Source organism: Halichoerus grypus, chromosome 1 (assembly GCF_964656455.1).
Source record: "Halichoerus grypus chromosome 1, mHalGry1.hap1.1, whole genome shotgun sequence".
NCBI classification, from domain to species: Eukaryota; Metazoa; Chordata; class Mammalia; order Carnivora; family Phocidae; genus Halichoerus; species Halichoerus grypus.
Window position 1 is genome coordinate 89,765,843 of NC_135712.1, and position 18,178 is coordinate 89,784,020.

Consider the following 18,178-nt stretch of genomic DNA (forward strand, 5'->3'; position numbering starts at 1 on the left):
CCAAAAATCTGAAGCTTCATGGGGGAAGGAAGGAGTATGTTTACTTGCTGCTTAGAAAATCATGACAAACTCCCTCTGCTGAGAGAGATTAAAAAAAAAAAATTTAAACAGATAAACAACTGTCTAAAACTGAGCCCCAAATGAGGAGCCTTCGCTCCAATGAATGAGATTTGGCAGTTCTGCAAAATGAGGAAATTCTTCCTTGTGCTGCATCTTAGGGGGTTGAGTCATCAAACCCATAGCAAAACTTAGTGGGCTGGATTCCTGAAACGCATTCCAGATGGATGTATTCTGCTTAGTTTTAATAACTGTATGATGTTCCCTCTGTATTGTCAATTTTGGAAGAAAGGAATCTGAATAAAGATTTAAGAAGTGAACTTGAAAATAAAAGCCAAACTAGTTACCTAATATATGAGTACCCACCCACAATGAGCATACAGTTAAAGATTATGAAGCAAGTAACCATTTCTCCCACTTTCATTCTCCCTCCCCTTTGTTTCTGTTTTCACTGTATTTCTTTTTATCTACTTTTATTATATCATTTTTATACAATGGAACTGCCTAGAGGAAAGGTGGTTTTAATTAATACCAAGGCATGGAAGGAATTTTTGCTAGGCCTTTCTAAGTAGGGTCAAACTTTTTGAAAGAAAGGTTTTTCAGTTGAAGTTTTAATGAGAACAAGGGTAAATTGGCAGATGTGAAATCAGAAGTTGTTCTAGACGAACAAGAAAATAGACTAAAGAGAAAGAGAATGAAATAGAAATCAAACAGTTCTATTCCCTAATTACTGTAAGCACCAAAGACTAGAGGAAGCTTTTCTCCGACAGATAAAGAAAAATGGGTGCCCTGCTTTACTGCCCAGCCTTTCAAATAGAAACAAAAGAAAGAAAAGAGAGAGAAGTAAAAAAAAAAACAAAAAACAAAAACCCTCTATCAGATTTTTGAAATGATTTTGTAGGGGGTCTCCTACAGGGTAAAAGATTTGGAGGTGCCTCTTTCAGGGAGAAACACCAGCAAAATATTTGAGGGGATTAATTTTTGCTGAATTGGGGAAAACCCTAAGTAAGATAAGAATCCCACTCTCTTTGATTCAGTTTTGCTCAGCCTAAAGGCTGAGGCAAACAGATTATCATTAAACCTTTATTAATGTAAAATAAAGAGATAAAAATCTTAAATGGTGTGAAGCCCATAAACAAAAAGAAACAAAAAAAACAAGACCAAGGCCCAGAAAATAAAGAGATTAGGAAGCTTTTCTAAGGGGAACCTTTGAACTTTTGGCTGAAATATGAATGCTTGTGACTTGCTTTAGACAAATAGGAGATACAAACTAAAGCTGGGAACCAAAAAGTTCTGGTCAGTTCAGATATTAAAAAAAAGCTTAACTTGCCTGAAATGTTTTGGTCTAAGAAAATAATTACATTCGTTTTAGGTAGAGACAAAAACTCACCACCTGATTTTGTATGCCCATTAATACCTCAATCACCAGAATCTACTTGAATGCACTTTTTAGTAGGACTCTCGGCACTTTGTGAACTAAACCTTGGGCTCATGAGCTTTTGAGCATTTTCTGAATTTATCCAAAGGTGGATTTTGACTAAATAAGTGTTTGCTTTTAAAACTCTTAAAACCACCATTAATTAATGCCAATAATGTAAAGCACAGAGAGACCTGCTTTTTAAGGTGTTTTATAGACAGACTGTAACAGGTTATAATCATATCAATTGATGACATTACAAGTTCCTTTTACACAGTTGAATTTAACCATACTGTGCTAATATGATTTTTATTTAAGATTTCATATAAGATTATATTGGAAAGGATTGTTTGGATTGCAAAAGACAATATTGTTCTTTCTAACTTAAAACTTCAATGTAGTAAAGATTTCATGCCACATTCTAAACACTGTTACGACATTACCTGCTGCTAAATCACTGCATAACAGAAGCAATAGTTAAATAGCCTCAACAAATTTAGTTTTGAAAACTAATTTCAGGAATGCCACTAAAGACTGTATCAAAGCTGAAGTGAGATTCTCAAGCCAAAATCAAGCTTTAGCAAGAACATTGTGTTACAAGATTGCTAGCTAATCCAGCTCAGTAAGAGAGGACAATCTTAAAGATACAGATCCTTGCCCTCCTCCAACAACAACAACATGTAGGTACTTAGGAAATCTATTATACATATTTTAGAAGAGGTCTACTTGAAGTTATTCAAATCTATAACACTCTGATCTTTTTTAGACATTTGAGGTGGGTTGAAGAATGATTACTTATGGTTTTGGTTTTGGAAAATGTCACAACTACAGATTCTCAGGTAAGTAAAATTTTCATTGGAAAAATAACCAATTGTAGGAAATAAGCATTCTTTTTTTTTTTTTTAAAGATTTTATTTATTTATTTGAGAGAGAGAGAGCATGAGGGGGGGGAGGGTCGGGAGGGTCAGAGGAAGAAGCAGACTCCCTGCTGAGCAGGGAGCTCGATGCGGGACTCGATCCAGGGCCTCCAGGATCATGACCTGAGCTGAAGGCAGTCGCTTAACCAACTGAGCCACCCAGGTGCCCAGTAGGAAATAAGCATTCTCATACATTTCTTATTGGAGTGTAAATTATCTCAACCCCCTACAGAGAACAATTTAGTAAGAAAATTAAAACAAATTATATTCTCCTGGAACCAGCAAATTACTTTTGAGAACTGATTCTATAGAAATAACACATGTACAACATTATTCCTTATAACAATAAAAGTTTGGAAATAAAAGTCCATCTATGGGAGACTAGTTAAATTAATTATAGTACATTCACCCAATAGAATGTACTACATGCAACTGTAGTTGTCAGGGAAGAAAAATAGAATGAACTTTTCTGTGAACAGTTTTGGGAAATACAAGATACACAAAGTGGAAAAAAAAGTACAAAACAAGTGTAAAATAACCTTTGTCTATACAAAGAGGAGATATGTTTATATTTATTTGTACATGCATGAATTCTTGAGGGGAATATAAGAAACTAACAGCAATAGTTACTCATGTAAAGAGGTGGTCAGGGTGCCTGGGTGGCTCAGTCGTTAAGCGTCTGCCTTCGGCTCAGGTCATGATCCCAGGGTCCTGGGATCGAGTCCCACATTGGGCTCCCTGCTCAGCAGGAAGCCTGCTTCTCCCTCTCCCACTCCCCCGGCTTGTGTTCCTGCTCTCACTATTCTCTCTGTCAAATAAATAAATAAAATCTTTAAAAAAAAAAAAAAAGAGGTGGTCAAATGTATTGATTGGACTGAGGAACAGGTGCAAAGAAGACTTCATGACATATATTTTTTGTTTTGTTTTCCCTGGGAGGGCCATATGAATATATTACCTGTTGGAAAATTAATTTTTTTTTAGTTTTTTAAAGTAATCTCTGCACACAACATGGGGCTCGAACTCATGACCCCAAGATCTAAAGAGTCGCATGCTCTTCTGACTGAGCCAGAAAGCACCACTGAAAATTAATTTTTACAAAAGAAAACAAATGCCAAATAGTATCCATTAGGTATAAAAAGTTAAAGTTGGAAAACTTATTCTGAAGTTGAATAAGATCCCTGTGATAACTCCAAAAGTACTGAAGTTTACTCTTAAGAATTCCTGCTAACCAGACTATGAATTCTGTCTATATCTGTTTTGACTATGAAGATCCATAGTATTTGAAAATAGCAGATAAACTTCCACACAGAGAGATGAAACTCATTTTCATTTCTCTCTAATGACTATAATGTCCCCAATAGTAGAGAAATTGATACATAACAGTGTATTTTACGCTAATAAATTGCCCAGAGTTTCTACAATTCACTATTCTTTTGTTGAAAATACTGTATAGTGGCAAGAACTAATATTTTAATTCTATAATGACTTAAAGAAAATCATTCTTACATAAATACCTTTGAATCACAGATTTTCTTTAACTCTTACCTATATAAAGTTCCTGCTATTTCCAATGCCTCTAGGGAAATTAATGGCCTCAATGTGAGAAGCTAATGAAAATAAAGGAAAAAAAAATTGAATCATTCTGCTTACAGAGCGTTTTGATTTTTTGCAGAAATTTATTTGTGTAGAAAAGTTACTTAGCTGAGAAAGTAGTATCCAAGAGGTGTTGACAATGTGTGTATGACTTCTTGAAAATTAAGCAGTGTGACAGAAACTGCTAATCTCACTAATATCTGTGCACTCCGTACATTTCTCAGCTTCCTTCACAGCTATATTTGTCATATAACTGGGTTCTGACCAATGGAATGTGGACAGAAGTATGACATGCTCTATTTAGTTGTTGAACCGGGTGGTTGGAGAAACTCTGGCAGAGGACTAAGTACTGTATCCCTCAGTATCAAGTCAGGAAAAATAAACCACATTATTCAAAGACAGGAGATTTAATATTAGGGCAATGATTGTACAGTGTGTAACTTGTGAAACCAAAGAAGCAGAAAGGGAACATGCAGGTAACTCAGAAATAATTGCAGGCAGCAACTACCACCTCTAGAGCTGGATGTTATAGAGAGTTTATAAAATGGCCTCCATAACCTCCACCTCCTGGTATTCAGGGTCTGTACAATAACTTCCCTTTGAAAATGGGCTAGACTTATTGATATTTACAATGAACAAAATGAAGCAGAAATAATGAAATGTCACTTCCAAGTTTAGGATATAAAAGTACTGTGGCTTCTCTCTTGGCATGCTTTCATTCATTCTCTCTTGGATTACTCATCTGGGGAATACCAGCTGCCAAGTCACAAGGCGGTCCTTTGGAGAGAAAGGTTTATGTGGCAAGGATGTGAAACCTGCGAAACCATATAGGAGAACTTGGAAACTGATTTCTCCTTCTCCCAGTCAAGCCTTGAGATGAGACCACAGTGCCTGCCAACAGTCTGAATGCAGCCTCATGAGAGACTTTGATCCAGAGGCATCCAACTATTTGTGTCCACATTGCTAATCCTCAGAAACTGTGAAATAATATGTGTTTGCTGTAAGGCACTAGTTTTGGGTAATTTGTAATGCAGTAATAATGACAAATACAGTAGTAGGGAAAAGATGAGTTACCAAAACCTAGGAACTCAGAGTGACTGTCTGTAATTTGGTTCTTAGCCCTCTGAGGAGGGACTATATTTATGGTCACCTCTTAAAGGTGGGATGGACTCCCTCCCAATTATAGGTAAGATAAAGAGGCTGGTGACACTGCACACAACAAAAGAATTTGAGAAAAAGTTTATTACCAACACAAGGACTGCTGGGGAAAGAACAGCATGCACAAGTAGGTCCGTGCTGACTTGAGTGAGGCAGACAGAGTGGGTTGGGCCTTTACAGTGACTCCTATATTGGGACTGGGAAAAAGTTCCTGTGCCTGGGATGGAGATTTGCGAGGTTTAAATTGCTTACCGGTGCCAAAGGAGAAGGCACACTAAGGCCTTCCTGTTAGCTTGTTCAAATGTGGGACCAAATGGGAAAGGGGGGGTAAGGCTTAAAAAAAAAGTCAGAAATCAAATATCAAAAAATGAAATCAGACCTTATTACAACGTGTATCCCAGCTACTGATTGTACCTCAGCAGCTCAGAGGAGGGATTTCAGGAGATGGTACTCTGACCTCTCAACAAGGTGTACCGTTGGCCGCAGCTGACACATCTGAGAGAGCACAAGTCCAGCTTTGGGGATGACAAAACATATTTGAAAAGGTGTCTGACTTCTGCTGTTCTCACCATGCTGATAGGAAGAAAGAAAGTCTCTTCTCTCCTTATCCACTTTCCAAAGCCCCTTTAGTGCTGTCTACCAGCAAAAATGAATTGGTGTCTCAGACATGGAACCTATCCTAGCCCCAGCATTACGGAAGACTCTGTGGAAGGGTGGAATTGGAGCAGAGTCAATACTATCAGAACATTCCTTACCTTTGTCATTTCAGCATCTGTGCACATCCCTCCTCACATGTTTTAACCTCTGTAGCAACAACTTCATGATTCTGCATTTATTCCAATGAAAATATTCTAACGTTCTCCCACAAAAAAGAAGACATGCACAAGAATGTCAACATCACCCTATTGATTTATTGGTTACGTTAGTTCCTCTACTGGTCCAATCATAACCCTATCTTGGATACTCTATAACTAGCACAAAAGTAAAAGCACTAACCATCATTACCAATCCTTATTTATAATAATAACTTAAGGAAAAAAGAGGGAAACTACTGTATGCAACAGTTGTTACTAGAGTCATTGTTTCTGTAACTAGTCAGAAGAAAGTTTGTAATTACAACTTCTTCCATTACCTGCTGCATGTTCTTCTGACCTCAGCCAACATCTCCACTGGTTATGGTTATTAAGCTGATAGAGTGACTCCAGTCTTTATTCCTGAAGAATGTAATGCCTCAGTAGTTCTATCTCTATTGCATTTCTGTAGTTTTCCATTAACTTTTACTATTAAAGATGCATGGGCTAAAAGGTAATCCAGAGAATCCACTTAGTTCCAGATATAGTCCTCTCTGTGCCCAGTGTATAGCAGCAGGCCAATTTCTCCTTGATAATCAGGATCAATAAAGTATCCTCCTCTTTTACAATTAATTTAGTGATATGAAAAGCTCAAAATGGCCAGATGGCAGTCTCAACTTACAATTCAATGGAACAGAGGTCATGTACCCTGATGGAAACATTCCTTAGTTCCTTGGAAACTGAGATCACTAAATCAGGAAAGTCCGAAGTTTCAAAGATGGGAAGCAAACTTTTGCAAATGAATAATTAGGTGTAATAGTGAGAGGAGCAATTCATATTTCTCCCTCTGGATTCTTGGAGCCATACATCCTGACCTTGGGAGAAACAGTATCATATGTGTTCAAACCATACCCTGTATGCTGTAGGAGAGTATCCCAGTCAGTGACATATATGCAAAGACCAGTGAATGCCATTCTGCCACACTTCTTTTGCTATAAAACAATGTTGTGTGGGATGTCAAGATGGTGAATTTAAGTGTTCTGTAAGTCCATAAATAGTGCTTCTGGCCAAAGCATTGCTGGCAGGTAAGCAAATCCATACCCAGAACAAATGTGCATTCCTGTGAGGTCAGATCTCTGTCCCTACCATGGGACAGCCACTAGATGAAAGAGCCTGGGTCCTGTACTTCTCTTTAGAGAAGAGCCACTAACCGAGAACATCTACTTTAGACTTTGTGTGTAAAAAATAAACTTTACTGCCTTAAACCACTGAGATTTTGGTGTTGTTTGTAATAGCTTTTATTCTATTTTTACTAATTCAAGCAGGAAATTTCCCTTCAACAAAAAATAAAAGGATTATGAATATCCATGAAAGAATTAAAGACTAAAACAGATATTACACATAAAAACTACTCTTTTAACGTATAACATTAATACATATATTTCTATGTTTGATCTATGCATTGAGTTTTCTATCTTCATTCAGAAATTGTTTCTTATGTCTGAAATAATGAGGATAATATTTTTAAAATTTTTATTGCTCCTACTACTGTTTATTATCACTATTACTATTACTATTGATTAATTTTCTTTGAAAATATCAATATTTCAAGCAGTTCAAAGGGTTTCTTTCTGTCTAAAAGACATGTTTCATTAAAAAATCAAAGGACTATACATGAAATCAAAATTTTAATTATGCAGAAAATTAAAGTCAAGTTTTCTTTATGTCTATTCATCTTTTCCTCTTATGCACAGTATAATTTGTTTCTTTCTGTATTATATTTCTGTTATTCCCAAATGGCTTATTAACTAAAAGAATAACTGTATGATTGCCAATTTTCTTTTTTACCTTGTTACAAACCCATTAAAATATGATCACATCTTGAAAATCCACTTTTTATTGATACATGGCTACACTATAAGGTGGAAAAAAGACTTGAGAATTTCTCTTTCCTCCTCCGTAAATATACCAAATGAACCAGAAAAAAAAAAAAAAGTTAAATGACAAGTGCAGCCAAGCTCTGTTTATTAGATGGCTGGCTTAGCATGAATAACTGTGAGAGTTTTCCATACCAAAGCATGTCTTAAATAGCTATAACAAAAAGTCCTAAATACGATGTAGAGTCCTCTTTAATATAAAAATAAAATGATTCTCTAATGATTAAGGGGAAAAAAAGACTACGAGAATACAGATTGATTTCAATGACTTCATAAGTCTTATATAGGCAGACAAAATAACCACCCAAATATTACATAACATTTTTCCTCCAACTTTCTTCATATAGTATATATATTTGAGGTTTCCTCAATTCATCACTTTCATGGTTTTTTCTTTTTTTTTCCGTTAAACATATGATTTTATCTATTGATGTAACTTTCAATATCTTCTACTCTGGCATTCCAGTCGGTGCATTGGACATGTTAATATTTTCCCCCTGTCATATGCCCTTGCCTTTGGGGAAGTGGTTTTCTCCAACCATATGAAACTGATAGGACTACCTAGGAAAGGGCCTTGCCTCCATCACCAGAGGCAAATTCATGATCCAAAAGCACCAATTATAATTCTTAAGGGGGATAAAGTTGTAAAGCTTCACAGGCTCTAGGCCTAGAGCAGCTGAGGGCTAGCTTCCTCACTTCATGGAGAGCTTCTAGAGGAAAGCAAAGCTGAGACAGAAAGTGCTCTGATAACACTGCAGTAGCCTTAGGCTCTGTCCACACCCTTACGCCTCTCAGGTATGTGAGCCACATACATCCTATTTTCCTTAAGCTGGTTTCAGTTGGATTTCTGTCATTCACAACCAAGAGTCCAGAAATTAAAGCTTTCACCTGCCACCCTTTCACTACTTATTTCCTCATGTCTTCTGACTCCTATTTTAGAATATTTAGAAATGCAATGGAGTTCAGGTTAACATGGTGGGGTAGTAGAAGGACCCTATGCTTGCCTCATCCTGCAAATGCAACAAGATAAATATCAAATCATTCTGAACACCCAGGAAATCGATCTGAGGACTGAGAAAACAAACTGAACAACTAGAGGGAGAAAGGAGGCCACATTGTGGAAGGTAAGACATATGGAGATATTATTTGGGGGAGAAAAGAATCACCAGTGCTATGGAGGGGAGAGAGCCTTGATCAGGGAGAGAGGTGAGAGAGAGAGAAAGAGAACAGAGCATAGGGCATTGCACAGGAAAAACACTTCCCCAAAACCACTGATGGGGAAAATGAGAGGGGCTGATTTATTGCAAGTTTTTACAAGCAGTGGAGCTCAAAGACTAAAGTTTTAGAAGTCTGCACCATTGCCAGTTGGAGCCTGGTGGGCATAGAGGTGCTCCTGTGGAGAAAGACAGAAGCCTGGGAGTGGGCAGATGGTCTGAGGATCCCTTGGATTGCACTGGGAGAGACAGTTCCCCTTCTTGGAGTGCATTTGGGAGAGGTGGCACTGTCTTTCCGGGGACACAAGAGCCAGTGGACACCATTGATTCATTAGCATACGAGCAGAGACACCTGCTGAGGGCAGGTGACCTGGATGCCAGCTTTTTGCTAAGCTTTATCATAAACTCCAAACCCCTGTGCATTCTTGCAACTGTCCTTCTGGGACAAACCAGTCCTTCTGGGACTCCTATGATATGAATGTTACTACACTTTATGGAGTCATAACCTACAAGGGAAGATATGAATGTTACTACACTTTATGGAGTCCTAACCTACAAGGGAAGACACATCAGGTTAGCAGCAGGACCCTCCACCAGAGGATCAGTGCAGGCCCATGCTGGGCTGGGTCTGTAAAATTTGGAGTTTTGAAACCCAGCCAGCACACCTGAGATAAAACACAGGAGTATTGCACTTGGCAGGCAGGCGGATGGTTCAGACACAGAAAGGCCGAAAACAGGGATCTGAAGCATGCCTGGGACAAATAAGGAGAAATTGTTTGCTCTTCTGTGAGGGTTTCCTGAACAGCAGCAGGCTTGAACTCCCCTCTCCAGGGAAGAAAGCAGGCTGATGCCATACCCACTCCCCCTGCCACACATTAGCACAGATGGACTTCAGTGAGCAGCACAGCACCCCATAGTGGAGGCTTGAGCCACTTACACCAAGCCCTGCCCCACTGTGCTCTGTAGGTGCTTCTGAACTAGGACAAGTGTGCTTGAGAGTCACAGCAGAAGCAGGCCCCTCCCCCCGAAGATACCCCTGCACACACCAAGTCAACCGACCATAGAGTGCTGCAAAACTTAAGCTGTAGAGAAAATAGGATCTAGCCTCTTTTAACAAGTAGACCAAAACACACTTAGTTAAAACTCACCACACACTGAACAAGGTCCAAACACTCCCCACTACAGGCAAGGAGAAGCTCTCCAGAGGGCCGACTTGAGGAAAAAGCAGCCAAAACACAACAGCAGAGTGCACACAACATACACCAGAAACACCTCCCAAAGGACCAGGCCCTGGACAGTAGAGGACCTCTTCATAATATTGCCATTACTCTCAAAAGCAGGAAACATAACAGGCTTTACTAACACACAGAAGATAGAGACCTAGACAAAATGCCAAGATGGAGGAATTCACTCCAAAAAAGGGACAAGAAGAAGTCATGGCCAGTATTCTAATCAAAACAGATATAGGTAAAATGCCTGAAATGAAATTTAAAACAAAAATCATAAGGATATTAGCTGGGCTTGAGAAAAGCATAGAAAACATGAGAGAGTCCCTTACCACAGAGATAAAAGACCTAAAAACCAGTTAGGCCAAAAAAAAAAAAAAAAAAAAAAAAAATGCTATAACTGAGATACAAAACTGACTGGATGTAATGACCACAAGAATGGAAAAAATCAGAAGAACAAATAAGTGATATAGAAGATAAAATTATGGAAAATAATGAAGCTAAAAGAAGAGGGAAGAAAAATATTGGATCATGAATGTAGAGTTAGGGAACTCAGTGACTCCATAAAGTGTAGTAACATTCATATCATAGGAGTCCCAGAAGAAGAAGAGAGAGAAAAAGGGGCAGAAGGTTTATTGAACAAATTATAGCTGAAAAGTTCCCTAATCTGGGGAAGGAAATACACATCAAAATCTAGGAGACACAGAGAACTCCCATCAAAATCAACAAAAGCAGGCCAACACCAAAACATAGTATAGTAAAATTTGCAAAATAGAGAGATAAGAAAAGAATCCTGAAAACAAGGGAAAAGAAAGTCCTAACCTACAAGGGAAGACACATCAGGTTAGCAGCAGATCTGTCCATAGAAACTTAGCAGGCCAGAAGAGAGAGGCATGATATATTCAATGTGCTGAATGGGAAAAGTATGCAGCCACAAATATTTTATCCAGCAAGGCCATCATTCAGAGTAGAAGGAGAGATAAAGAGTTACCCAGACAAACAAAAGCTGAAGGAGCTTGTTACCACTAAACCAGCCCTGCAAGAAATAATGAAGGGGACTCTTTGAGTGGGAAAGAAAGACCAAACGCAACAAAGACTAAAAGGAACAGAGAAAATCTCCAGAAATAAATACCGACTTTACAGGTAACACAATGGCACTAAATTCAGATCTATCAATTATCACTCTGAATGTAAATGGACTAAATGCTCCAACCAAAAGACATTGGGTATCAGATAAAAAAAACAAGACCCATCTATATGCTGCTTACAAGAGACTCATTTTAGACCTAAGGACACCTGCAAATTGAAAGTGAGAGGGTGGTGGGACGCCTGGGTGGCTCAGTCGGTTAAGCGGCTGCCTTCGGCTCAGGTCATGATCCCAGGGTCCTGGGATCGAGTCCCACATCGGGCTCCTTGCTCGGCAGGGAGCCTGCTTCTCCCTCTGCCTGCCTCTCCCCCTGCTTGTGTTCTGTCTCTCTGACAAATAAATAAATAAAATCTTTAAAAAAAAAAAAAGAAAGTGAGAGGGTGGAGAACCATTTATCGTGCTAATGGACATCAAAGGAAAGCCAGAGTAGCCACACTTATATTAGACAAACTAGATTTTAAACAAGACCATAACAAAAAATGAAGAAGGGCACTATATCACAGTGAAGAAGTCAACAAGATCTAAAAATTGTAAATATTTATGCCCCCAATTTGGGGGCACCCAAATACATAAATCAATTAATAACAAACATAAATAAATTCATTGATAACAATACAATATTAGTAGGGGACTTTAACACCCCTCTTTCAGCAATGGACAGATCATCTAAGCAGAAAATCAACAAGGAAACAATGGCTTTAAATGACACACTGGATCAGATGGACTTAACAGATATGTTGAGAACATTTCACCCTAAAGCACCAGAATACATATTCCTTTTTGAGTGCACATGGAACATTCTCCAGAATAGATCACATACGAGGTCACAAATCGAGCCACAACAAGTACAAAAAGATTGAGATCATACCAAGCATATTTTCAGACCATAATGCTATGAAACCTGAAGTCAACCACAAGAAAAAAATTGGAAAGATGACAAATACATGGAGGTTGAAGAACATCCTACTAAAGAATGAATGGGTTGGGCGCCTGGGTGGCTCAGTTGGTTAAGCGACTGCCTTCAGTTCAGGTTATGATCCTGGAGTCCCGGGATGGAGTCCCATATCGGGCTCCCTGCTCAGTAGGGGGTCTGCTTCTCCCTCTGACTCTCTTCCCTCTCGTGCTCTCCGTCTGTCATTCTCTCTCTCAAAATAAATAAGTAAAATCCTTAAAAAAAAAAAAAAAAAAAGAATGAATGGGTTAACCAGGAAATTAAAGAAGAAATAAAAAATACACAGAAGCAAATGAAATGAAAACACGACCGTCCAGAACCTTTGGAATGCAGCAAAAGCGGTCATAAGAGGGAAGTACATAGCAATACAAGCTTACCTCAAGAAGCAAGAAAAGTCTCAAATACACAACCTAATCTTAGACCTAAAGGAGCTAGAAGAGGAATAGCAAAAAAAGCCAAAAGCCAGCTGAAGAAGGGAAATAATAAAGATTAGAACAGAAATAAATGACATAGAAACAACAACAACAAAATAGTAGAACAGATCAATGAAACTAGGAGCTGGTTCTTTGAAAGAATTAATAAATTGATAAACTCTTAGTCAGACTCATCAAAAGAAAAGAGAAGCAACCAAATAAATAAAATCATGAATGAAAGAGGAGAGATCACAAGCAACAGCAAAGAAATATGAACAATTAAAAAAGAATATTATGAAAAATTATATGCCAATAAATTGGCAATCTGGAAGAAATGGATAAATTCCTAGAAACATATAAACTGCCAAAACTGAAACAGGAAGAAATAGAAAATTGGAACAGCTCCATAACCTGCAAAGAAGTTGAATCAGTAACCAAAAATCTCCCAACAAACAAAAGTCCAGGGCCAGATGGCTTCCCAGGGGAATTCTACCAGACATTTAAAGAAGAGTTAATACCTATTCTTCTCAGGCTGTTCCAAAAAAATAGAAATGGAAAGAAAACTTCTAAACTCAGTCCATGAGGCCAGAATTACCTTGATTCCAAAACCAGATAAAGACCCCACTAAAAAGGAGAATTATAGGCCAATATCCCTGATGAACATGGATGCAAAAATTCTCAACATGATACTTACAAGCTGAATCCAACAGTACATTAAAAGAATTATTCACCACAATCAAATGGGACTTATTCCTGGGCTGCAGGGGTGGTTCAATATTCACAAATCAATCAACATGATATACCACATTAATGAACAAAAGGATAAGAACCATATGATCCTCTCAAAAGATGCAGAAAAAGCATTTGACAAAGTACAGCATCCTTTCTTTATAAAAACTCCAACAAAGTAGGAGTAGAGGACACATACCTCAATATCATAAAGGCTGTATATGAAAGAGCCACAGCTAATCATTCTCAATGGGGAAAAACTGAGAGCTTTTCCCCTAAGGTCAGGTGCATGACAGGGATGTTCACTCTCACCACTGTTGTTCAACATAGTACAAGTCCTAGCCTCAGCCATCAGACAACAAAAAGAAATAAAAGCGTCCAAACTGGCAAAGAAAAAGTCAAACTTTCACTCTTCACAGATAACATGATACTCTATGTAGAAAACCTGAAAGATCCACCAAAAATTTCTAGAACTGATAAACGAATTCAGCAAAGTCACAGGATACAAAATCAACCCACAGAAATCTGTTGCATTTCTATACACCAATAATGAAGCAGCAGAAAGAGAAATCAAGGAATCAATCCCATTTGCAATTGCACCAAAAACCATAAAATACCTAGGAATAAATCTAACCAAACAGGTAAAAGATCTGTACTCTCAAAACTATACAACACTTACGAAAGAAATTGAAGTGGACACAAAGAAATGGAAAAACATTCCATGCTCATGGATTGGAAGAACAAATATTGTTAAAATGTCTATACAAGGAGGGCACGTGTTGTGATGAGCACTGGATGTTATACATAACTAATGAATCATTGAACACTACATCAAAACTAATGATGTATTGTATGATGACTAACTGAACATAATTTTTCAAAAAAGTGTGAATAGAGAAGGAAACAAACCATAAGAAACTCTTAACTATAGGGAACAAATTGAAGGTTCCTAGAGGGCAGGTGGGGAGGATGAGGTAACTGGGTGATGGGCATTAAGGAAGGCACTTGATGGAATGAGCACTGCGTGTTATATGCAACTGATGAATCACTAAATTCTACCTCTGAAACTAATAATATACTGTATGTTAAGTAAATTGAATCAAAAAAATTTTTAAGTGTAAAAGAAGTCTGTACTACCTAAAGCAATCTACACATCTAATGCAATCCTTATCAAAATACCACCAGCATTTTTCACAGAGCTAGAACAAACAATCCTAAAATTTGTATGGCATCACAAAAGACCCCAAATAGCCAAAGCAATCTTGAAAAAGTAAAGCAAACCTGGATGCATCACAATTCCGGACTTCAAGCTATGTTACAAAGCTGTAGTGATCAAGACAGTATGGTACGGGCACAAAAACAGACACACAGATCAATGGAACAGAATGGAAAACCCAGAAACTGTATGATCAACTAATCTTTGACAAAGCAGGAAAGAATATCCCATGGAAAAAAGTCTCTTCAATAAATGGTATTGGAAAAACTGAACAGCTACATGCAAAAGCATGAAACTGGACCACTTTCTTACACCATTCACAAAAATAAATTCAAAATGGATGAAAGACCTAAATGTGACACAGGAAACCAACAAAATCATAAATGATAACATAGGCAGCAACCTCTTTGACATTGGCCATAGGAACTTCTTACTACATATGTCTCCAGAGGCAAGGGAAACAAAAGCAAAAATGAACTATTGGGACTTCATGAAGATAAAAAGCCTCTGCACAGTGAAGGAAACCATCCACAAAACTAAAAGGCAACTGATGGAATGGGAGAAGATATTTGCAAATGACATATCTGATAAAGGACTAGTTTCCAAAATCTATGAAAAGCTTATCAAACTCAAACCCCCCCCAAAAAATAATCCAGTTAAGAAATGGGCAGAAGACCCGAATAGACATTTTTCCAAAGACATTCAGATGGCTAACAGACACATGAAAAGATGCTCAACATCACTCATCATCAGGGAAATACAAATCAAAACCATGATAAGATACCACCTCACACCACTCAGAATGGCTAAAATTAACAACACATGAAACAATAGTTGTTGGTGTGGATGTGCAGAAAGGGGAACCCTCTTACACTGTTGGTGGGAATGCACACTGGTGCAGCCACTCTGGAAAACAGTATGAAGGTTCCTCAAAAATTTAAAAATAGAACTACCTTATGACCCAGCAATTGCACTACTAGGTATTCACCCAAAAGATACAAAAATACATATTCAAAGGGGTGCATACACCCCAATGTTTATAGCAGCATTATCAACAATAGCCAAACTATGGAAAGAGCCCAAATGTCCATCGACTGATGAATAGATGCAGAAAAAGTGGCATACACACACACACACACACACACACACACACACACACACACACGATGGCATATTACTCAGCCATCGAAAAGAGTTCTTGCCATTTGCAAAGAAGTGGATGGAGCTAGACTGTATCACGCTAAGCGAAATAAGTCAGCCAGAGAAAGACAAATACCGTATGATTTTACTCCTATGTGGAATTTAAGAAACAAAACAGATGAACTTGGGGCGGGGGAGGGAAAGAGGGAAGCAAACCTAAGAGACTCTTAACTATAGAGAACAAACTGAGAGTTGCTGGTGGGGAGGTAGGTGGGGGATGGGCTAAATGGGTGAAGGGTATTTCTCCACTGTTAGGGGGAAAAGTTGGGAAGTTGGGGAGGTTTTCACAATGGCTCTTCTTTCTCTTGCCCCGGCAATTCCATGTAGGGGCTTTCTCGGATTTCCTCCTGTGAGAACCTGGCAGTGCTCCTCAGGAAAACCTTGCAAGTGTGTGGGGTCTTCCTATGACTATGACTTTGGGAGGCCTTTCACTCTCATGCTAGCATGCACTAAGCCTCCAGCAATTTCTCAAAGATATTGTTGAAATGTTCTTACCAGCTTATGGACTCCATTGGCTTCTATTCCAGGGAAACAAATCTTTGCTGATTTATCTCTCTGGATGCATCTGACTGTAGTTTACATGGTGGATATTTGCCCTGTGTTCCCCACATTCTCTGATGTGTCCAAACCCCACCCCAAGTAACTTCTTCTTTTAATGGTTATTTTTCATTATTCTTTTAAATAAATTCATAGCATTAAATATCTGGTTACAAAAGTAATTCATTTTCATTGAAGACTTTAGAAAATACAAACACAAAAAGGAAAATAAAAATCAACCACAAATTCCACATGCAGATACAACAACAGATATATTTTGATATCTATACTTCTAGGAGTTTTTGAAAGTTTTTAAAAACATTAATTCATTTATGTAACATCAAGATACACTTTCAATTTCCCCTTGGCCTTGGCAAATGCAGAAAATCTCCTTGGAGCAGATGCCTGGAACCACTGTCCTAGCATCAAATGACCTCATTTGGTTGTGCAAATTGGTCCCAATGGCTGAACCTAGGCATCTCACCTTGGGGGCTTAGACATGGTGCACCCTCCCCCTCCCCTACCCCCTCCCCAAGCCTGTGCTGGGAACTATGTAACTGTGAGCAGCCAACAGAGGGCAGTGATGCTCCAGTCTGTGCAGGACAATGTTTAAAGAACCAGTTAAAGTGGCAGTGGGGACAATGGCAAGCCCAATGTGGGTCCTCTTAGGGTACTGGTCACACTTTCCATTTCTCTCTCTGCCTGGGGTTTTGGAAAATACATAAGGGGAGAAGGCCTTAAGAAGGAGATCCTGGACTTCCTGATAATGAGAGCATTGGGGTCTTAAACAAATAATTAAAAAGCAAAGCTTTGTTATCAATTTTCTCCTAAGATTAAATAGGTCAGATGCCTTTCTTTTTACAAACTTTACTTCCATTATTTTTTTAAACATTTCTAAAGACTTCTAAAAATTAAAACTATGTCTGGATTAATACAAGCTTCTCTGATTTTATAAATTCATTCAAGAGGTTAAGAAAAAGAAATCAGGATAAAGGAGAATAGGAGTCTGGTGGTATACTAATTTAGAGACCTGACATGCTCATGTATGGTCAATCTCAACTTTTTCCTCCTGGGTCCATTCATTCTGAATGCCAGTCTCCTAACTGGGATCCAGAAATTTCTTGTCCTCACTCCCAGGCTCTGTTTCAGAAATGCCTACCAACAGGGTGAGCAGGAATAGAGGAAGGGGAAACACTCCACACTAATGTTCCCCACTAGAGCCCATATTATTTAGTTTGCAAGCTAGGCTACTGTAACAAAGGCACCAAGAAAGCTCCAATAAGATAATAGTTTATTCCCTGCTCATGTAAACAGTCCAGAAGTTAAGCAGGCAGTCTTGGCCTTGTAATCATCTCTGTCATGTTCAACTCATGGCTTACAGCTCTGCATGTCACTCAGGGAAGATGCTCCAATGCTTGCATTTTCCAACCAGTGGAAACGGGAGCCTATGCCCAATTATTTTTAGTAAGAGACTCAGAGTACTTGTTTTTTACCTCTCCTTAGACAAAACTCTGTCAGCCACCCTTAACTGCAAAATATCTGGACACTATAATCTTTAGTTGGGCAGATATATAGCCACTTAAAGCTTTATTTCATGGAAAGAAGAGGAGGATAATAACAACTAGAAATCTGCTATAGATCTCAACAGAGTCCCAGGCTTCACCAACACCCAGT